Source organism: Mustela putorius, unplaced genomic scaffold (genome assembly GCF_011764305.1).
Source record: "Mustela putorius furo isolate JIRA1106 unplaced genomic scaffold, ASM1176430v1.1 tig00000832_pilon_pilon_pilon, whole genome shotgun sequence".
In the NCBI taxonomy this organism is placed as follows: domain Eukaryota; kingdom Metazoa; phylum Chordata; class Mammalia; order Carnivora; family Mustelidae; genus Mustela; species Mustela putorius.
Window position 1 is genome coordinate 1,929,788 of NW_025421491.1, and position 23,669 is coordinate 1,953,456.

At 45.7% G+C, this 23,669-nt stretch overlaps 1 protein-coding gene across 10 annotated transcripts in view; it reads left to right on the top strand.

Moving 5' to 3' along the window:
• TIAM1 (TIAM Rac1 associated GEF 1) overlaps positions 1-23,669 on the top strand; it is a 381,203-nt gene that overhangs the window by 158,563 nt on the left and 198,971 nt on the right. Inside the window, exon 1 of one of the 10 annotated variants that reach the window (XM_045085159.1) lies at positions 21,757-21,877. The exons of the other annotated variants lie outside the window; for them this stretch is intronic. The gene's annotated coding sequence lies outside the window, so the exon portion shown is untranslated. Of the gene's footprint in view, positions 1-21,756; positions 21,878-23,669 lie in introns of those variants that run through there. 10 annotated transcript variants of the gene reach the window in all.

Below are 23,669 nucleotides of genomic sequence, written 5' to 3' on the forward strand. Positions count from 1 at the left end.
AAATCAGCTACAAGAGTTTCTTTCGCTCTCCATGTGTTTCCAATCACTGCTTTGTGTAATATGAACTAGAACTGTCCCAGTGCTTGTCTTGAGGAACTTTTGGTTACCGTTCAGAAAACAAAGCTCTAGTGGTTTGGGCTGATAGTGGAACATGGTAATTCTGGAGCCTCTGGTTCTCATGTTGGCGCGCTCTTACTGCTCTGCGGAGCCCTGTCCCCTGGGGGCCAAACTCAGATGATCACAGACTGGGGTGGGGTGGGGTGCGCATCTATGAATGGGTGCCAGGGACGAAAACCACATAGGACCAGATTGTTGTCCAGTATCTGGTGGTGGCAGGCCGACTCCGGGGCTTGTTGCTGTGGTCCAGTGTTGCCAGACCTTTCTGCTTTTCAAGAGAAGTTGAAAGTTGATTTTTATATGAAAGCTTCCTATTTTTAAGTGTTGGATCAAAAACGAAAAAAAGCAAACCACTTTTTTTTTTTTTTTTTTTTAAAAAAGCAGTCCCACAATTGAAACAAAATATGTCTGCAGGCCACACACACCCTCAGGCCACCCGGCGGCCTTTTCTGGGCATACAGACCACAGTATTTCTTATACATACCAATGTTTAAGAATCTTTTTATTACGGATAATTTCAAATATTTACAAATGGCAAGAATAATAGAGTGAACCTTCTGTAAACTCTTATGGACCCATTACCTTGCTTCAGTGATTTTCAACCCCATCTGTTTTTATCTACAACCAACACACACACACACACACACACACACACCCTAGATTCTTTGGATGCGAATCCCAGACACTGTATTATCTCATCTGTAAATATATCAGTATGTGTCATGAAAAGGTAGGAACATTAAAAAACCCACTGACCTTAATATCATAAAAAATTTATTTATTTATTTAACTAACACTTTGTTATAAAAACACTTCTGAGTATTGTAATATACCTAGTGACTTTTCAAATTTACCCTCTTGTCCTATAGTTTTTTTTTTTAAAACAGCTGATCTTTTTGGATCTTGATTCGGGTGACACCCACAATTGTCTTTCAGTGTTACATAATCAGTAGATTTCCCCACTACCCTCTCTTAGTTTTTCCCCCTTTACTTTAGTTGCTGAAGAGCTTTAAGTCTCTGACCTGGGAAGTTTTCCCATATTCTGGATTTTGCTGATTGAATCCCTATAGCTTTGTTCCAACTTTATATACTAACTTAAGATCTTTAGTTTTATAGCAGAGAGGAGTCTAAATACTTACGTTTTAGCAGCTTTTTTCTTATCCTCCTCCTGAACCCGCAGTGTGTAATTCTCTGTTTTACAGGCCTTTTCTCCTGATAATATCATACTGTTAAATGTGTGCCTAATATCCATCTGCCTTCTGTATTACTCTGCATAATAGCAGAGTGGAGAGGACCAGATCTAAGATCTTGTCAGCCTGTAACAGGCTTCTGGGATCTGTTCATGGATCTTTTTGAAGCCTGCTTACTTCCCCGAAGTGCTGTATGCTGCCTTGTGATGTGAAAACCTGGTTGCTATTTTTAGCTTTTCAAACTCCTGGCAGCAAACAGGAAAGCCTACCAAATCTTTTTGGATTGGGAAATTTTGGACTTGAAATCAAGGCCCACCGTGGCACCCTAATTTAATGCAGTGGGTATGTGGCTTGGCTCGAATAGAATTTGTGGAACTCCGAACAGTAGCCCACTGCAGAAATGATTAACCTGGAATTTTAAGAAAGGTTATTTGGAATGCTCAAGATCAATTTTTTTAAATTTATTTTTTTCATTTACTTATTTGTCAGAGAGGGAGAGGGACAGGGCACAAGCTGGTTGTAGGTGGGGGATTGGTGATGGACGGCAGGCAGAGGGTCATTTATTTTGAAATGTGAACGATCTTTTAAGAATGGAGCCTGAGAAATAAAGTAGAGAGTTTAATCTAATATCAACCTTAAATATTTTCCCTTAAAATCTTTCAGGAAGTTAAAAAAAACAAACTGGTGGATTGCTTCTGTCAATTTAACCATCAGGTTGTTTCAAGTCCCTTTAATGTAGCGGTATTAAGCTTGAATTTGAGGAGTGTTTCAATGTTAATTATTTTTATAGAAATCTTTGCACTCAGTGTGCCTCCGAGCCTGCTGCAGAAATGTATAGACAGCTGGGTCAGCTTTGGCTGGAGCTCACTGGTCGGTTCCCTGGGGCTCAGCCTCCAGTTCTGTTCGTCAGGCATCCATTTGTGGTCTGCACAGTGGCTTAGAGAAGACAAGTGACCAGTAAAGTTATACGATAATATGACTCACGTGCAAATGTCCTTTGAAGTAAAATATTGTCACCCAGTGGCCCATGCAGGTGCCGGAAGTACCAGCACTCAAGGACAAACGTGTCAATAATGTGAACCATGAGCTGATCTAAGGCTAAGACATGAGGCATGCTGGGCGGTTGGTGCCTTCCTGGGGAAGCCGGCGGGGGAAGGGGGGGCTGTTGGTTGTCTCTTAGTCTGCGAAGAACGTGTGAGATCTGTCAGGTTCCCTGGCTCCTGGGAGACGTGCTGTGCCTTTAGGAAGAAGAGACCCGTCCTGCCAGATTCACTGGGCGGGTGAGCTTGGATCCAGCACCAAGGTGTTCGGGTTTAGTTGCTATGGAGATTCCTTCACAAAGAAGAAGAATACAAAATGCGTAAGTGATGAATGAAGAAATGCATTACGTGATTTTGGTCTGCCTGCCGGGGACTTCCAGGTCCATCATGTTGACGAGGAAACTAAGTCTCAGTGCGGTTTGATTCAGATCTAGCAGAGACCGAAAGACCTCCAATAGGAAAGTGGTGTCAGCCTTGTCCAAGTTTTGGGCCCTGTTTGCTCTTTATACTTGAGTATCTGTAACCCCAGAGTACTAGTCCCTCTAGAAGGGCCAGGATGGCTGGTGGTCGAGGGGGGAGTGCTAGGCCAGCCTGAGCTATACCCTGATGTCCTCTCTCGCTTTTCCACTCCCTCCTCCCGCCTCCTCTTCTGTCCTTCCTTCTTTCTTGCTCACCTGCCTACCAGCCTGCCCCCCTCCGAGGACATCTCTGGAGCTATACTTCAAGATCTGTTCAGATCTGAATAGTCCCGCATCATTTCTGCACAGATTTTCTTGTGGTTCTTTGTATTCCCTTTGTACAAAGATGTGATGCCTGACACACTGCTATTCAAGCTTTCCAGTGACGTATTTAAAATAGTCCTTAGCAACATCCTGTTATAAACGCTGCCTTCCCAAGAAACATGCAGAGAGTGTAGACGAAGCCTGCGTGAGGTTATAGCTACACAAGGCTCATTCGGAAGAGGACATTGAGCTTCCTTCCTCATGGGTGGATGGATGAGAGAGGAAGGAAAATGCTGGAATGTGTTCCTTGCACATTGATCTCCAAACACGGGAGGCAAGGGTGGTGACTTTTTTTTTTTTTTTTTTGTCCTCTGCTAATGCAGGGGCATGCTTTCTTCCATTTGGGACAGTGCCTGATTTAAGTAATATCCATAGCAAGAACATAAAGTATTTTCTGCTTCGTTTTGTATGACAAAACTAAGAATTGCTTTTGGCTAAGGGCAAAATCCAGCTTCAGGATAATGGGTACAGTTTCCTTTCTGCCATCTTTGTCAAGCATCCCAAGAGAATAATATTCCTGGCTATAAGATCAGGCAGTGGGAGGCCTGCTGGCTGGGGTGTCTATCCATGGATTGCTTGGGCATGTCGTCCTTGGGTAGCAGAATCCTGCGGTGTCAGGGAATATGACTCGATTTGGGGAATTGGAAGTATACAGAGAACGCAGAGTAGAGAAATGTCTGCTGTGTGGCATCTCCTGGAGAGACTCCCTTCTGGTCACTGTGCTGAGTTATGTGCTCATTGTACTTTCCAGGATCCTTAAGCTACAGTCGGATGACCAAATTCTGCGTTCTTCCAGTTTTGGTGACCCCCTTATAGTTTACATTTTTTAAGTGGTTGGGGGAAAACAATCACCAAGAGGTATAATAAATGATAACATTTGAAAGTTATGTGAAATTCAGATGCCAGTGTTCACGAATAAAGGGTTATTGGAATGAGGCTCTACTGTTTGCTTCCATATTGTCATGCAGCTTTTCCTTTACAGTGGCTCAGTTGAGTCTCCCCAGAGAGACCAGTGCCTGCTCTGTGAGTCTACTCCAGTTCCGTAACAGAGGACCACAGACAGGGTGGCTTAAACAATATAAATTTATTTTCACGCAATTCTCAAAGTTGGAAGTTTGGGATCAAGATGTTGATTTCTTCTGAGGCTGCTTTTCTTGGCTCGTAGATGGTCGTCTTCTCCCTGTGTCCACACATGGTCTTCCTTTTCTAGGTGTCTGTGTCCAAATCTCCTCTTTTTATAAGGGCACCAGCCCTGTTGGATGTAGGATGAGCTCCCATAGGAGCTCATTTTAACTTAATTTCTTGTTTAAAGACCCCATGTCCATATACAGTCACATTCTGAGGTACTCAGAGTTAGGACTTCAACATCTGAATTTTGGGAGACCCATTTCAGCCCATAACACGCACAGTGCCTGAAATATGTACTATCTGGCCCTTCATGGAAAAATTTGCCCACTCTAGACTGTGCTGTTACTGAATTATGCCTGTCCTCCTTCCTCTCCCTTCCGTCAACACACACCCATTTTGTTGTGACCATCGCCATTCTCTTCTCAGTCCAGCCTTCTGTCCATCTGTTCATCCAGCCACCTGTCCATCCATCTGTCCATCCGTCTGTCCATCCATCTATCCATCCATCCATCCATCCATCCATTTGTCCATCTGTCTGTCCATCCATCCATCCATCCATCCATCCATCTGTCCATCCATCTATCCATCCATCCATCCATCCATCCATCCATCCATCCAACCAACCATTTGTCCTTCTGTTCATCCATTCCTCAATGGTTTTTGGCCATGATGGTATCAGCTGCCCCGGATCTGTAGAGAGAGAGAGTGTAGTACTCTCACCAGCAATTCCTATAGGTTGGTTGAGCTGTACTTTCCTCTCCAACCATGGCCGATGCTCTGGTATCTTCTCAGTTCCACCATCGCCCTCTCAAGCCTAGCTTCCTGTGCCCTCCAGCACCAACACCAGGGGCAGGCTGCGAGGCGCAGTGTGAGTGATCAGCAGAAACCTCTGAACCACTTGTGATTTAATCACAATCTCAGACTGAGGACGGGAGCTCCTTCATTGAGCTGTGAGAGAATGCTCCACAGGCACTTCTGTTTTCAAACGGCCCTTTGCTTAAGAAATTTGCTCTGCCCGGGATCCTTTTAATTTTTTGTGGCCCATAGAAATGTAGAACAGTGCCTTGGTGGGCCTCTGATCTTGTCTCCCACACGGGGAGGCTCTCCGTGGAATTAAGAGAGTGATTGGCTGGTGTAACTAGGCATGCACTTTTACCTTCCGGTAAAATGCTGGGATGATGCTGGTCCTTGTCAAGGTAAAGGAGAGATGGGTGACGTCAGTGCAAGGACTCCTGTGGCCGTGAGTGTTTGCATGTGTGATGAAACTGTTGTGCTGGACCCTTTCCTCCTACCTTTGCTTCCTTGAAATTGAACACTGCTGATCTCTCTTTAAGAAAAGTGCTTCAGAAAATACACAGGAAGAGGCTTTTTTCCCCCCTTCCTTTCTGTGGTTGCCTTGCATGTTGTGTGGGTTCAGAGGCACTTCCTTTGGCTGCCCCAAGCCTGGGGTTTCCTCAAAACCAGAGAGCTTGCTTTTGGAAGGACTCAAAAATCATGATCTGGATAAAACAGAAGCCTCTCTAGCCACTGCTCCCTGGTCCTGTCTTAATTTGGGGTGATCCGCATTCTCCCAGAAGAGAGAAGAATCTAAGACATTCACCCTGGGGTCATTCAGCATTTTAGAAGGGGGAAACATGGGTGAAATAAAGAAATAGAAGAAGTAGGAAGGGGAAGACATATCAAGTATGTTTTTTAAAAGTTTTTTTCTTTCTTTCTTTCTTTCTTTCTTTCTTTCTTTTTTTAAATTTATTTGAGAGTGAGACAGACAGAGATAGTGGGAAGAGAGCACGAGTGAGTAGGAGAGGGAGAAGCAGGCTCCTGCTGAGCAGGGAGCCTGACGAGGGGCTCTATCCCAGGACCCTGGGATCATGACTGAGGCACCCAAGCTCCCCAGGTACAGTTTTAAAAGAAATAGAAAGGGGAAGCTTAGTGGCTCACAGAGACTTTTTTCACAAGCATGTGCTGGGGTTCCCAGGGTCAGCTCTTTGCTTTTTACTCTAGCAAAATAGCAACATCAACAGCAAGACCATTCAGAACCAACCAACCAACCAAAACAAAACCCAGAACCCCCCCCCCCCCAACCCTATTAGTGTAGACCTTTTGTTGCAAGGGTTAGAAACCCCAAGTTGATTTTAGGCCAGAGTGGAAACAAGTTGTCCCCTGTAACGAACAGGATAAAGCTGGATGTAGGGGATAGTTGGATCTAGAAAAGGCAGCACATCAGGTTCTCCTTCTGGTTTTCATCTTTGGTTTTCCCTCTATCAGATTAAGTTTTTCTCAGTCTGGCTCGAGCCTAGCCCAGGCAAGCTGCCAGCAGCTCGAGGCTGATATTCTCAGTTTTCAAAGTTCTCTCCTTGGCCCCGACAGATCATTAACCATCTGAGGAACAATCACAATATCCGGGGTCTTGAGGTTCCGTGATTTTCCTTGCCTGGATCGTGCTCATCTTTGTGGCTAGGGATGGGAGAGAAGAAAGCGTGAAGGTGCCGGGCAGAGAAAAGCAGTCACGAATAATGGAAGAAAGCAAGGGTCCCCACCACTCGAGTCCGGCAAAAAAGACATCCGAGAACTTGACGTTCCTGTTAGAGAGGGTGTGTACCCATCAGAAACTAAACCGTTCACCTGCCTCACGGTGCAGGTCAGAAAGCTGAGTCCTCATTGCTCCAGGAGGTGATAGATGGGCGTTTCTTTCAACATAAAAATAGAACATATTCGTGGGTAATGGATCCATGATTCATCGTGAGGAGAAAGACAGTGCTGGGTGGATGGCTGGAATCTTTGGGTTCAATCTGGGGACAACCACCACCCTTTTCCCATTTCCTTTCTGGTGCCCCTGGATTGTAAGCATCGTGTCCCAATGCTCATCTGGTCCGGTGACACCAGAGAAGGGAGGAAGGGGAGGGATGCACTGAGCCCACTCTTTTCTTTTTTTTTTTTTAAAGATCTTATTTATTTATTTGACAGAGATCACAAGTAGGCAGAGAGAGAGGAGAGGAAGCAGGCTCCCTGCTGAGTAGAGAGCCCTATGCGGGCCTCCATCCCAGGACCGTGAGATCATGACTTGAGCCTAAGGCAGAGGCTTAACCCACTGAGCCACGCAGGCACTCACTGAGCCCACTCTTAAATGCTGTTTTCATTTTAAAAGAGAGTCATGGCAAGGGGTGTCTTCTGAGGCTGGCTATATACATATTCATGTGTATATAAACATGTGTGGGTTTGTACCTACATAAATATATACATACTTTATCTACCTTCCCTCTCCTTCTAATCAATTATCTCTCTGACCATATTCCTTCGAAAACAGTCACCTGACTCTATAACCATATGATCTACTATGAGTTAACGGTTGGAGGAGAATGTCTTCATGAATTCGGTATCTCCTTTAGAACAAGTATTTGCTCTTGTATGTCATTGACTGTCTTACTCATTGAACTTTACAGAGATTTACTGTAGTGCTGTTTTTTTAAAAAAATTATTTATTTATTTTTTTGGAAACATATAATATATTTTTATCCCCAGGGGTACAGGTCTGTGAATCGCCAGGTTTACACACTTACTTCATAGCATAGCACTCACCATAGCACATACCCTCCCCAGTGTCCATAACCCCATCCCCCTTCTCCCAATCTGTAGTGCTGTTTTTATGGGATTTTCTTTCTTTCATTTATTTATTTATTTATTTATTTATTTATTTATTTATTTGACAGAGAGAGAGAACAAGTAGGCAGAGAGGCAGGCAGAGAGAGAGGAGGAAGCAGGCCCCCTGCTGAGCAGAGAGCCTGATGCGGGACTTGATCCCGGGACCCTGAGATCATGACCTGAGCCAAAGGCAGAGGCTTTAACCCACTGAACCACTCAGGCACCCCGACCGTTTTCATAGGTTTATAGGTCATTTGGAATATACTTTTTTGTGGATTACCTCTTCAAATCACTTGTCATTTTCTCTTCTTTTCTTTTTTTTTTTCACTTGTCATTTTCTATTTGGAAGTTGGTCTTCTGATTTGAAGTATGTGTGTGTGTGTGTGTGTGTGTGTGTGTGTGTGTGTGTGTGTTTAACATATTTTGAATAATATGCCTTTGTTGGTCCTGTGGGTTGCAAATATGGTGTCCCAGTGTGGCTTGTCTTTCATTCTCTTTATTTTTTAAATAAATAAATACATTTCCAGTCTGAATATAATCAGATGTTTGCTTTTATGCCTGTCCTATTTAAATAAAATCTCTTTTCTGGGGGGAAGATTTTATTTTTAAGTCATCTCTCTACACCCAAAGTGGGGCTTGAACTCACAAACCCTAGATCAAGAGTTGCATGTTCCTCTGACCGAGCCAGCCAGGTGCCCCTAAAATCTCTTTTTGGTCCAAGATGACCCACTGCTACATTAGATTACAAAGTCTTATATCAATTGGCACTCTTTCCTTCCCCGATAATACAGGGCAGTAGAATATTTGATCTCCTTTTACTCTCCTTTTAGTATAGAGGATATTGTTATGACATGTCCTTTTTTTCTTTTATATCACTTAAAATCTCCTAAGATGTTATTATTTTGTCTCTGTTCCAGGTGGTCTTTGTTTCTACTCAGTATGAAATCTTGGGTTGGTGGTTATTTTCCTTGAACACTTGGGAGATGACAACTCATCCTCTTCTGGCTCCTTTTGTTTCTGTTGGGAAGTCAGTGGCAGCCCAAGGGATGTACCTTTGTTGACTATTCCTCTTCCTCTTGCTGCTTGTACAGATTTTCTGTTGGGCTTTTCCAGTTCTGCTGTGACATGTCTATGTGTAAATATCTTCTTATTTCTTCTGTTTGGGGTTTGTAGGACTTCTGGAATCTGTGGATTGGTGTCTCTTATGCATTTTGGGAATTTGCCAGCCTGGATCTCTTCTGTCTGATTCTTTTTTCTTTTTTTTTTCTTTCATGTTTCTTTCTCACTGTCTTTTACTTTCCCCTTCTTTGTTTTTCATTTTTCTGTCCTTATGTGCTTTATTCTGCCCACTAGTCTGAAAAGGAAATACTATTTTATTCACTCAGGAGCTGGTAGTTTTGGTCCTTCTGTGTGGTGGGTATTGTCCCAGGTTGTTGGGGAACTTCAGTGAACAAAAGAGACAAAAATCCTTGTCTTTGTGAATTACCATTAAATAACAAACGAATGTTTAATTAGTTATTAATAGTCCATTATTTTAATTAGTTAATTTAATGCTATAATGTGCCAGAAGGTGGTAAGTGCTATCTGAAAAAAGGAAAAGTAGAGCTGCTTTGGGGAGGGAGGCAATTTTGGGGGGAAAGTGGGGCCCATTTCATGAGAGGGTACTATTTGAATGGGAAAGATACAGTCATGAGATGGTACTGTTTTGAATGAGGACTTAAAGATAAAGGAATTAGCCAATTGCATATCTGGAATGTTCCAGAAAGTGGGAATGTGTCTGGAGGGCTCAGGGAATATCAGCGAGGCCAAGTGTGGCTGAAGTGGCAGGAGCTAGGGGAGAAGAAGCAGGAGGTGAATGGTGACAGACAGGCTTTGTAGGTCTCTCCAGGGAGTTTGACTTTTACCCCTTGATTTGAACAGAGGGTAGTGTGATCTGATTTGCACATCAAAGGGACCCCTCTGGCTTTTGGGGTGAGATCAGACTGTGTAAACAGGGAGCCTTGTTACCGTGTTTTGCTCTAGCTCCACAGAGAGTAGATCATGGCTCAGAGTATAGTGGCAACCGTGGGGGTGTTGAGAGGTGATTTGGAATTAGAGGAAAAAAGGCATCTCTTCCTCCTGCTGTGGATACTCCAAGAGAACAAGGGGGATTTGATAATGTAGAGGGGAGAGAGGGGAATTGCTGGGATATTGTCCTTGAGGCAAACTAGGGTCTAGTCCCAGGAGGAGGGTTAGATTTTAGATGGGGTGTGGATAGTTCTCTGTGGTCACAGGCAGGAGGTAGAGCATATGGGTACAGATGGAGGCTTGTTGGTGAGTACACACAGGCTTGGGAGTTGTGGCAGCCCTATTCGATTGCTTCGGGCTCCTCAGAGAAGTCAGACAAGAGATCATCAGCTGAGAAAAAAGATGAGGAGAAATTACTGGGCATTTGGGATGAGAATAGATAGGAGCATCAGGAAGGGGTGAATGGATGAGGGGCTTTGGTGTGTTGTCTCCAGTTTCATGTAGGGCAGACTTGACGTTAGCGGTCGAGAGTTTCAGGGAAGACCAGTGGACTGTTCAGCTGTTTGCGGGCAGGTGCCACCTGGGATTTAATGGGGTTGGTATCTTTGCCGAATGGACGTGACCAAGTGATGGAGGGGCCAGGGAGATAAGGAAGGGAACTCAGCGATAGACCAGGGAGGACTGCGAGGCAGCATGGTTGTGAGGGCTACCGGAAGGTGGAGGGGGTGGGTGGGCTTGAGGTCCGAGGGGGTTGGTCTGGACAAGTGGGAGGTGCTGAGCTGGGAGTGGGATGTGTGCTATTGACTGTAGGGAGAGATTATTGGTCTTACCCCTTTTGGTTCACAAAATGCTATTTCAGAGACTTAGCAGGCTGGCTCTTGAAAATTCTTGGAAAATTCTTGAAAATTCTGGGTCCAAAAGCCCAAGTACTTGTGCGTTATTAGAATAAGTGTATATTTCCCTTCTTGTTCCCTGTTTCTCTTCTTGTTGTTTGGGGTTCAGAAGGAAGTGGGAGAGGACTTCATTTCTGTTGTTTCAGGAGAGAGCTCATGCCTGTGTGGTTTTGATCATACTTTCTGGTCTTGGTCATCGTCATGAGGGTACATTCGATCGAAGCCAACAAATATTCGTTGAGGGTCTGCCCTGTGCTAGGTAAGCTCTCTTGGCAGTCAAGATGGAGTTGGGAGAGGAATGGATCAAAATCCTTGCCCGTGTGGAGCTTTGATTCTAGTGGAGGTGAGAAACAATAAATAAGGCAAATCGTAAGATAGGAAAATGTTGAGTGTGTGTTTTAAAGAGGAAAAAAAAATAAAGTAGGGAAGTGAGAAAGGAAGTGTGTCAGAGAAAGAGGTGGTGGTACAGGGGGTCGGTGGGAGCAGCTAGGAGGACCTCACGGAGAAGGGGACAGTGAACAAAGACCTCAAGTCTAAGGTCATGTGTATACTCAGAATAACGGTAAGTCCCAATGGAAGCAAGTAACATGAGGTGGTGTGCCAAGTCCTTATGAAAACCAAACCCATGCTATTACCAAAGGCCAGGAATATTGTTTTTGGTTAATGAGATTGAATGAGCCCGTGGGATCTCTGTGTGTGTGGGGGGGTCAGTATGTGTCAGAGACTGTGGAAATGGGCAGTTCATTAACAGTTCTATTTGGCTCTTTTGTTGGGGGTTGGGACAGGGTGCCTGGGGGGGTGTTCCTCCAGGAGGTTGTTGACCTGAGACCCAGCCAACCTGACTAACTTTGGCCCAGTGGAAAGTTATGCGGGCAAGAGTTTACAGCTGTTCTTCAACTGGCTGAGTTCATCTGCGGCCAGAGAAGAGAACAAAGGCTCTTAGGATCCTGGGCTTTGGCAGGAACCACAAGTCTGAATCATAAGCCCAAGTCTAAGAAAGGTGAGTGAATTTGTTGGAGCAAGAAAAGTGAAAGTCAGAGACAGCTTGTCTTGGTCATGGCCGGGCCTCAGTGAGGATTCCTTCCAGTGGGTTGGCGTCGTTGGGACCCCAAGTTGAGATCTCCCTTTTCTCAGACTCCAGACGGCTGGAAGTGGAAGGCCCTTGCCTTGGTGTTTCAGAGGATCTGGTGAGGTTGGTCAACTTGCTTGGGAGGGCCTACCCCACACCGGCTGGTTGGCATGCATAACTCTTGGGGCCTTGCCAAGAGCAATGTGTCAGCCTGTGAGTCACCTGCCATGGTCTACTGGGGAGTCTGGAGCGAAATTCTGTGCGTTGTGTATTTCTTTTGATTGAGAACCACCACTGTAAATAGTTGAGTATAAAATATCCACCTATGGTTAATTGTCTCAGTCTAGACCTTAAACTTGCCGAATGCAGAGAAACTTGGCTCTGCAAAGGGCCCCGTGAAGATACTTACGAGATTCCTACACATATATTATGCATATTCTTTGACTGTTGCCCAATTTAACTTGCTCATCTGGAGATATGTGTTCAGCTTCTTTCTCAGACAGAGTGATGATTACCTGCCAGGAGCTTTAGGAGAAACCCCGACGTATGTCGCTCGCTTGCTACATTTGGTCTTGGGAGGGGGATGAGGTAGCCCATAAGTGGGTGTAGGCTTTGGGAATGAGGCTCAGCTCTCTGGCTCGGTGATCCCAGAACCTGTGACTTTTAAAGGTGATGCTAATAAAAAAAACCATACAAGCTGCCAGGATGGTGGGCCACATGGACCAATGAGTTGATGGAGGGCTGTGGTCCTAGCCTGGAATTTCAAACCCAACTCCCACTGGTCAGGCAGCTTTGGGCAGTTGGCGTAACCTCTCGGTGCCTCAGTGTCTTCATCTGTAAAATGGGTCGAGTTATCATACTTTGTTGAGTTGTCACGGGGACCAGGCTCAAAGACGGGTGAACAGCCCTGAGCCCTGTGGTTTGCACGCAGTGCTCAGGAAATGTGATTCATCCTTGAGTAGCATCACTGGTGAAATACTTTTATAACCCACTTTACAGATGAGACACTGGGGTTTTACAAGGATTAGATGATGGGCTTATGACAGAAAAGGAATTCCTGGCAGGTTCAGGTCCGTTAAATGTGTAAAAGGTGGTTGTTGAAATGTGCACCATTTTCCAGTCTTCAACCGGTAACTTGAGTTTGGTGCATTTCTCTCTTATGGTGCTGGATTTACACCCAACCCTTCCCGTTGCTTGATCTGCTTTGAAATTGGGGACGGAAACAGGCTGGGGGAAGCCGACGTACAGCGAGGCGTGTTGGGTACAGCTGTGACACCTGGCAGACTGTGAAAGCTTTGCCTGGGAAGAGGTGCGTGTTGTTTCATCTTTATAATTGGAAAAGATTGAATTTTCGAGGTTAGACAATCCCATTTTATCTCTTACAAACAGAGAAAATCGCTCCTTTAGGTATGTGATTAAGATCATGGTAATGTGACAGGGAGAACAGGCACATTTTAAAGCTAGTTAATGTGCTTAGATTGAAGTTTTGATTACTTTTGTTTTTAGTGGCAGTAGTTTGTGAAAAGCTCTGTGGTCCTGAGCCAATAGGTTACAGATGAGGTGTTGTTTTGAATCTTTTCAAAAAGTTGTAAAAATCTGTGGGCGAGAAAATTTGCCATTTTGACCATCTTTAAGTCTACCGTTCTGTGGCGGTAATGACATTCACCGTGTTGTACAAGGACCACTGCTCTCTCCGTCCCAGACTCTCTCATCGCTCACACAGCAGCGCTGTAACCATTAAATGGTGACTTCCCAGACCCCCTGTCCCCCTAGCACTTGGTAACCTCTAGTTTCCCTTCTGTCTCTTTGAATCTGCCTCTTCTAGATACTTCTTGTAAGTGGAATCTTGCCACTGTCGTTCTGTTTTCAAGGTTCACCATGTGTAGCCTTTTTCTGAACTTCATTCCTCGTATCGGCTGAGTAGTCATTCGTCCGTTGTATGGATGGGCCACATTTTGTCTATCCGCTTATCTGGTGATGGGTGCCTGGGCTGTGGACGCTTTCTGCCAGTTGTGCACTGGGCTGCGGTGCAAATTCACGTGCAAGTGAGAAGATGCTGTTTTGCAGCATCTATAGAGACATGTTTTCGTTTCTTGGGGAGAAATTGGAGAATACTTGCCTTTGGCCAGAGTGCCCACATGACCCCTGGGGCATGTGAGAATCCGTCCCACATCCCCCCCCCAGGCTTACCCGCAGTCTGGCCTAGCCTAGTAATTTGTTTGGGAGGTTGCTGGCTGCTGGTGGATCAGACTGCCTTCGGCCGTCCTGGCTTGACTGCGTCTTTCTGTCCGGGCCTCTGAGCCTCTTGTTTGCTTGTCTGGGGCTGAGCCAAGATATTTTTTCACGTACCTTGTCATTATGGTTTGCTTATTAGTTTTCAATGAGTTCAATTTATATCATCTTTTAATTTATATGTGCCTCTTGTCCTGTGTTGGGGCCCCAAATTATATATGCATATACTGAATTTAATGTTTATATTATGGACCCCCCCCCACCCCAGGGAGGGATAATTGAGTTCGCAGGACATATGGCAGATTTGTCTCAGTAGATCTGGGTTCTAGACTGAATCTACAATTATTTTATTATGTGAGCCTGAGTGAGTCCCTTAACCCTGCTGACCTCAGATGGGTGAGTGACTAATTAGATCCCCTTCTTACTCTTATGTGTGGGTCTGTGACTCTTTATGTGTCTCTTACCTGCCCCAGGTCCCTTAATATTTTGAGATATAGGCTTATTGTATTTTCCGATTGAAAATACTCTTTGCAAGAGGGTTCCCCTTTCTCCAGATCCTCATCAAACATCTGTTGTTTCCTGATGTGTTAATTTTAGCCATTCTGACTTGTGTGGGGTGGAATCTCATTGTGGTTTTGATTTGTATTACCCTGATGAAGAGTGACGTTGGGCATTTTTTCATGTGTCTGCTGGTCATTTGTATGTCTTCTTTGGGAAAATGTCTGTTCATGTCTTTTGACTATTCCTTGACTGGATATTTTTGGATTTTTGGGCGTTGAGTTTGATAAGTTCTTTCTAGATGTTGCATACCAGCCCTTTCTCCGATAAGACATTTGCAAATATCTTCCCCTTCCTCTCTTCCACCGTTGGTGGGAATGCAGACTTGTGCGGCCACTCTGGAAGACAGTATGGAGGTTCCTCAAAAAGTTAAAAGTAAAGCTACCCTACGACCCAGTGATTGCATTATTAGGTATTTATCTAAAATATACAAACAGTGATTTGAAGGGGCACTCACACCCCAATGTTTATAGCAGCAATGTCCACAATAGCCCAAATATGGAAAGAGCCCACATGTCCACTGACAGATGAATGGATAAAGAAGCTGTTGTGTGTGTGTGTGTACACACATACACAATAGAATGTATGTATGTGTACACACACCACAGGAATATTACTCAGCCATCAAAAGAATGAAATCCTGCCATTTACAACCAAATGGATGGAACTAGAATAGAGGGTATTATGCTGAGCAAAGTAAGTCAGAGAAAGACAAGTATCATATGATTTCACTCATGTGTAAAGAACAAAACAGATGAACATAGAGGAAGGGAAGGAAAAATAAGAGGTAAACAGACAGGGGGACAAATCATGAGAGACTCTTAACTACAGGAAACAGACTGAGGGTTGCTGGAGGGGAGGGGAGGGGGATGGGGGATGGGGTAATGGGGGGATGGGCATGAGGGAGGGCGCGTGGTGGGATGAGCACTGGGTGTTCTGTGCAACTGATGAATCACTGACCTCTACCTCTGGAACCAAAAAAAAAAAAAAACCAACAAAAACAAAGAAAATACTCCTTGCATGTTGGATTTTTGTTTACCTTAGGGAAAATGGCACCAGTGTTCCAAGAGGCCATAAAATCTAATGTCTGTTGTTCTTAGAAAGGAAAGACAAGTTTGTATGTTTCTTCGGACACTAGAAGTCACTTAATTTTCCTTGACTCTGTTACTAGCCGAGGGCTGTGTTCGGGGTCAGGAGTTAGAAACCCATCTGTGGACGTGGTCCTTGTCACTTCCCTATTGGTCCCGGGTGCTAGGTGTGCCCCTTGCTGTCTGCTTCACATTCCCACCTACCCTTCCTCCAATATGCTTTGGTCTATACATTCTGGAATGATAGTTTCCGTATAAAATAAAAAAAATCAGAACCCTCAATGACAAACACAAGTGCGTGTCCTGTTGGTTTTCCTTGGTGAGTGCCGAGGGCCTGTGAGTCTCACCGTGGCGAGCCTCACGAGCGCTTCTCTGCCATAGGGACTTGGGGGAAGGGCTCAAGAGGTCTCTCTGTGGCCCCTGAGTCTGACAAGGCCCCCCACTCTCCCACCGGCTTCATAACTGTGTTTCTCTCCATGACTAAATAGCAATATCAACACGAAAACCTTGAAAACATTTAAAACACTAACATGGTTGGTTGCTTATTTCCTGACGGAAAACTGTTTTTGTCCACTCAGGGCCCCCTAGTTTAGGGGCATTGTTGGGTATGTGCCCTATATGAAGCCCGTTAGCCCATGTAGCCCCATGGATTGTCAGTAGGCGTAGATTTCAACTCCCCATTTTACTGAAAGGGAAGCCAGGTGGCTCGCTGTTAAGTCGTTCCCCTGGTGGTGGGCGGGACTCGAACAAGGCCTTGCTTCAGGTCCTTGCTTCTCCCTTGTCCAAAGGAGGCCTCCTCCATGGGACAGCCCCCGGAGCCCCAGAGGGAACCCTCCCTAGGGGCTAGATGGAGGACTGTGAGGCTCTCCCGGCTCCACACATTCTCTGGAGAGAAGGCAGGACTGAAATGAGAACTTGACTTCTTGTCTTCGTAACATTAGTTATTCAGCACGATCGCGCTTTTAGTGCCAATAATAATTATTATTGTTTATTGCCGCTGAGTAGAGAGGTGTCTAAAAGAGCCCACACCAGGGAAAACCCAGATGCTCTCGCCCCCACGAACCACATGTACCTCTTGTGCAAGGCTCCCAGGGCCCTTGGCACCAGCCGCCTCACTGTGTGTGTGTGTGGGCAGGACAGCATCTGGCCCCATATGGATGATTGCGAGTCAGTGTGCGAAGGGTTCATGGACTTTTCCTTTGGCTTCTTTGTTACCTTTACCCTCGGGTTGCACTTCCTGCCCTTCCCCCCCTTTCCCTTCCAGTTGCAAGCATGGCTTCAGTTACAAGGGTGAGAGCCCGTCCGGAAAGTCTTGATTCTGGCGTGTTTCATAAATGTTGTGTGAGCAGTTGTCATTTGGGGCACAGAGAGCAATGGGAGTTTTAAAATCGAGGGAACATACGATGGGTAGATAGAACTAGGAAGCCAGACAATATTAGTGGGCTGTTACCACTTCCTAGTTGAGGAAACCGAAGCCTCTGGATTATAAGGGACGTGCCTCACATCAGTCCCTGTAGGGTATTTTGGATCTGGTTGGTATTTAAAGGCTCTAAGAATTTTCAGGGGCACCTGGGTGTCTCCGTGGGTTAAGCCTCTGCCTTCGGCTCAGGTCATGATCTCAGGGTCCTGGGATCGAGCCCCACATCGGGCTCTCTGCTCGGCGGGGAGCCTGCTTCCCCCTCTCTCTCTGCCTGCCTCTCTGCCTACTTGTGATCTCTCTCTCTGTCAAATAAATAAAATCTTTAAAAAAATTGCTAAAAAAAAAGGCTGTAAGAATTTTCAGACTCCATATTCTTTAGGATTACTTCTGCTTCTTTTTTAGGCGTTCAGTTTTCAGATGGAGAAAATTCGGTTCAAAGTCACTAAGTGTGCTGGGGGTGAAGGTTAAGTTGTAAAACATTTTTATTTTTTTAAAGATTTTATTTATTTATTTGACAGAGAGAGAGATCACAAGCAGGTAGAGAGGCAGGCAGAGAGAGAGAGAGGGGGAAGCAGGCTCCCTGCCGAGCAGAGAGCCCGATGTGAGGCTTGATCCCAGGACCCTGGGATCATGACCTGAGCTGACGGCTTTAACCCACTGAGCCACGCAGGTGCCCCAAATTATAAAACATTTTTGTGTCAAATCAAAGTGAACGAGGGTCTGCCCTTGAAGACAGTGTCTGAAAGGGCGACCCTCGGTTTTTCTCTCAGAGAGAGGGAAGGCCTTGTCCAAGGGGGTGTCAGGGGTTTTCAAACACGTCTGCATTCTTGGAGAACCTCAGACCAAGCGCGAGGGAGGGTGAGATGGATCCACATTTAGACTTTTAATCCGTTTCAAATGTGAAAAATTGATTTTGACCCTCAGTCTGGTGGCCAACCACAGAATGGCTTCGTAAAAAAGCTTTTGAACTTCTTTAGCGATACTGTATGATTAACGGGATCTGGGTTTGGGTCTGCAATGATGCCGGGGAGTCGTCGCTTTGGTTCAGATTATCTGCGAATCCGTGAACACTCCTGCTGGGCTTCAACCTACTTGAGGAGGAGAACCTTCTTTCTCTCCACCTTTGGTGCTGTTTGCTCTTGCGAGGTGACGGGGGGGACCGTGTGCCTGGGAACCCACCTTACTGTCTCCGTGAGCTCGGAAAGGGAGGGACAGGTCTTGGACCTGGTCCGCCCAGCGGATGGCAACCCTTTTCCCATTTCACTGCCCTGATCTTGGATCCGGTCGGTTCTGAAGACCCTTGAACAGAAATCTGCAAGAGTCTTGCTTTAAAGAGGGCATTGGTGTCATTGAGAACACAATTTGAAAGGAATTTTACGAGTCCGTTCTTGTAGGACAAATTTATAAAACAGCAAGATAAAGCCTGAATGAGAGTCTACGGGGAAAACAAATAAACTCGTCATAGTTTTTTGTTTCTGAGCATCAGTTCAACTGACAAAGGGAAGAAGAGCTGTCTGACCCTTTCTGAGTTTCCCCCCACGTACCAAATGTTTTCCAACATATATTTATGTATTCATTATATAGTCTTTTATTTGGGTAGCTAGCTCTTGTGTAAATATCCACGACCAGGACAGATGCTTTGTTAAGGGTGTCACGGCTTCGAGTTTTTCAAAATATTTTTCCATAAATCTTTTTATTTGTGGTAACGTTTGATTGTTTTTGTGACTCACGTCATTTAACATCCCGCCCCCCCCTTGGGAAATTGCAAAGCACAAAAGTCAACTGTGCTCCCTCTACTGGTTGCATTTCTTCGGAAGAGAAACACGGTTCATTTCTGATTAAGTGCATTGCTTTCGGTGGGACTCGTAGCTGTGCTCACATTTTCTTTTCCTAAATTGCTTTTAAGAAGCAAGACCTAATGGCATTCAGAGCCGCAGATAAATAAGCTGGTGACCTAAAGCGTCCTCTGTCCCTCCCATTTGTTCCCAGGTGTGCGGAGGGGACCCCCAGCCTGGCGTCCTTCTTTTGATGCCAAGAGCAGCTCCCTTGGGAGGCTGGTGGCCGCTGCCTGAAGACCTCTTGGGTCCTGAGGAGGTTGTGAGCTTCAACCTATGTCAGCTGTTTCGTGGTCTGTCTGCCACTGAATGGAACCAGAGGGTTTTCTGTGGGCTCACAGTTGGTTCAGCCTCTTGAACTCGGGGTGCCCCGTGGATTCCTCCAGGAGCAACTATAGGAGAGAGTCTTTTATCCCCTACTGACTATCTGTGAGGCTCCAAGGGAGTTCGAGGGGAGCAAACCCACTGTCCCACGTGCCCCATTTTGAGAAACACTGAGCAAGAACAAGACTTCTCCCGGCAAAGAAACATTTCTTAGGTAACGATGAGACCAGAAAACCTGTAGAAAAGATGTATGCACTTTGTAGGTTCTTAACCCAGACGGGTAGACACGGGAGGGCTTACCTCTTTTTTCCCCGCCGGAAGTGATTTGTAACTTTCTTTTCAATAAACTGTAATCAGGTTAAACATCCTTCCTGTTCTCAGTGGAGTGTCTCCCCTGCTTGGGACTATCAATGGAGAAATGACTCTTGGTGCCTGCGATAAGCAGGTTTTGTCTGTGGATCTTTCCCAGCACCTACCCTGCCTCCTCCCCCACAGGCATGCTATCTGTGATTCTAAAGCTGATACACACCCTCCCCCCTAATGTCATCTTCCTCCCCACTCCCTTCTTGATTATTTCCATCTAAATTTGACACAGGTCCTTAGCTTCTCGAGTGCATAGGCTTGAGGCTGTGCCCTCAAGCCTTAATGCTTTCCTGCTTCTGACTCCATGCCCACTATCTCTGATCCCACGCAGGTGGTCCAGCCCTCATCAGATGCTGCACAGTGGAAAAGGAGGAGAAATACTATTGTATATCCTTATACGTCCCCAGAGAGTCTCCGCTCCTGCTGTTGATAATCATATATGGAATGAATACATTCGTTAATAGTGAAGGCTCTCTCCCGGGGCTTCTCATTAGCCAGCGGTATTGGCATTTGGGGCTGGGTAATTCTTTGTTGTGGGAGGCTTTCCCAGGTAGCATCCGTGTCTTCTGCGTATTCTGCCTGCTCGATGCCAAGAGCTTCTCCGAGTTGTCACGACGACAAATATCTTCATGATTGTTGAATGTTCCCACTGGGCAAAGTCACTTCCATTTTTCTGCTGATTTCATGTATCCGGTCTCTTCATTCTGTTCCTTCAGAATTCTCCATGGACATTCTTTTGTTCATTTGCTTCATTCATTTAATTTTCTCCTTATGCCAGCCTCTGCTCAAGTTACTGGGAATATAAAGATGAGCTAGGCATCTCCTTCTATATATGAGTCAGTTTTGGGTGTATCATGGTTTCCACTATTTTGTGGAATCATCATTATGTTATCATTAATGTTTTATCATCATTATCTTGAAGGTTCCCTTTTCTGAGTGTTGCTCCCAGCCTACAACTCTGGCAGGCGTTTGAGTAATTAGGACTTCTTTAATGAATGTTGTATTTCTGTTTCTACAGTCTGGGTTCTTGAGGAAAGCCCTTTGCAAGTGTGGGTCAGTATCCTTGGCCTTGACACAGCTATTAACCTTGTAAAATGACAATGCTCTATTAATCTATCGATTTCATCCATGAATGCTTCACCTGTTTCAGATATGGCCTCCACTTGTCATTCCAGATCTCCTATTTTCTTATATTGTGATTTCCTTCATTTTCTTTAACCGGCCACCTGAGGCGTCATTTAACGTGTGTGGTCATTTTTTTAGTGTTATTTAATGAAACTTCTCTTTCGGAATCAAGGTCAGTCCTAGCAAAGGGGATGATCGTTGGATTGCTTTTGGGTGGACTTTGAAGTTAGCTGGTGTCCTTTACAATGCCTAGAAACTGTGCTATGAATATTACTCATGGGAACTCAAGTTTGTGGCAGCTATTTTCTAGGGGGGAGGGAGAGGGGGATGTATTTCAGGGAGGAGTCTACTGATGCTCCAGCTATATTGGTAATTTTAATTTTTTTTTTTTTTTTTTTGCTAGATAATGGATACTTGAGGGTTCCGTGTCTGCTTTGCAAATATATTTTTGTATGTCCGAACTCTTTTTAGTAAGTTTTAAAGGAACTATAGCCAGTTAGAAGTTTGCTTTTTGTTTTTCTGCCCCCGCCTCCTTTTTAAGTAGATATTTAGGAATTAGGTTTCTACTGGCTCACCTGCCCACATTCCTGTCTGTGCAGAGGGGCCATCCTACAATTATTTAAGATTTCTAGCTTTTTAAGTAAAAGCCTTCTTGCCCTGTGCTGCCACAGTAAATAAAATAAAATAAAATAAAATAAAATAAAAAATATAATAAAATAAAATAGATAAAATGGTTCAGGCCTGTTAGGAATAAAATTTCCCCCAAGGTTGTGAGGAGCTCAGAGTCTGGAGGGACAGCCAGCCTGAGCTCTCGGTCTGGCAAACGCCGAGGGAGAGAATTAAATTGGGGAAGGAGGTGGAGAGGCGGGAGGCGACGGTGGGTGGGGAGGAGCGACAAACCCTCTCCAACACACCCAAATGACCAGATTCATCACAGCACGAAACTTCACAAGTTACGCCCACTCCCGCTGCGGGGAGCCGGGGAAGGCGCTGCTTCCTCCTTTCGGTGGCTGGAAGTTGGGAGACTGCGGCGAGCCCGGGAGGCATGTGCGCCCTGCGCCGCGCTGGTGAGCGTGAATTTCAAGCCCCTTCTTTCCGCCGCCGAAGGTCTTTGTGCTGGGGGTGAGGGCTCGCAGCCCGGGTGGCTGTGGCCGGGGGAGGCCGCTGGGGCCCCGGCTCGGCGGCGGGGCGGCGGGGCGGCGGGGCAGCAGGGTGGCGGGGGGGACCCGTGCGCCCGGAGCCCCGCGGAGCCCCGCGCAGGCGGGATCGGTGAGCCGTGGCTCCGCGCTGTGCTGGGACACCCCGGGGGCGCCGCCCGTGTGCCTTCTGGCCCCAGGGTGAAGGGTTGGGGCTTGGCGAGCCCTTCACCTTTCCCTTTGCCCCTTTGCTTTCCTATCCAGGGATCTTGAGGGGTAGGGCGGGAGGGAGGCTGCGGGGTCAGGTCACTCACCAGAGGTGTCCCCGCTGTCCCCGCTGACCGGCAGCGCGGTCCGTATCCCCTGAAAGGCTCGGGAATCGGTATTTCCAAGGGAATGTTTTGAAGCCGGGGCGCGGGACAGCCCCTGGGTGGGTGTGGGAACTCTGTGGGGAGCCATCAGAAGTCTTGCGTTTCTCATTAATGGGGTGTCTGTTCAGGGGATTAAGACTTCCTAGTACTGAGGTGTTACTCGTGTATCTGGAACTTTTTTGAAAAGAGTACATTTTTCTGTGGCAGCTGCTTTATCTGCAGGTCGATTGCCTAAGTCAGATTTGGGTGCGGTGGGGAGAGGAAGTTTGGGCGGAGGCTGGCACCCGGGATCATTGCAAGTGAAGCTGAATATAGGTTCCCGCAGATGATGAACTTGGCCGAAGGTAAAGGCAGACATTTTTTAGGTTTTATTTGAAGCCCCGTTTAGAGCTTTGTATTATTCGCTCACTGCATGGGGATCTGATGGAGGCTTTTGGGCTAATTTACCTGTTTTACCTATTTTATATCCAATCAACAGGTTAGTATAGAGAAGTGGGAGCCGCGTGTTTGAGTGTGTGTGTGCGCGTGTAATCCTCCCTATGAATGTTTAGAGAATTGTCTTATTTTTAGGACACCTTCGTGGAGGTAAAGAAATGGGCAGCTGTTACTATGTTTATAGAAAATCAGATTTCCTTTTCTCTCGGATCTGGGGTGGGTGCTGTTAGGAGGGTGAGCAGAGCTGGATTTTAGCACGATCCTGATAATCAGAATGGCACAGGGGACAGGGTGCTGTGGCCATAGTTTGACTTAGATTGCTTTCACCTTCCAGCTTTCCTAAAGTTAGTGAGACAGAAGTAAAATGAAATAAATGACTTTTAAGCCAAAGCAGACACGTCCCAGGGAAGAACAATAGGTTGCATGGTCTAGGTTGTCACAACGGCCAGAGCCCTGTGTTCTAGCTCCTTGAGGATCCAGACAGAACAGGCCATGCAGATGTGAACTTGATGGCTGACCTGAAGTGTGTGGCCCGCTTCCCGCACCCCCAAGAAGTCTGTAGAAACTCACTCAACAGGAAAGACAACCCGACTGGATCTCGTGATGGTGCTGGTGAAACTCACTAATAGACCCTTGCTTACAAGGAGTTTTATGGAACCATAATCCTTCGCCAGAGAGAGGAAGTATATTACTAATAAACGTATCTAGACTTGGTCATATGAGACTGTTTCATGCAGACATTAGAAATTGGATTAATTCCGCTATATGAATTAGGTAGGTGCAGGTAGGTGTGAGAGAATATTATAATTTTTGTCTCACTATTTTTTTTCTAAAGGACTCCTTACTTTCCCATAAGTATCCTGGTTTGACCCTGATTTTTGTTTGTTTGTTTGTTTGTTTCTGAAGTTACAAATTTA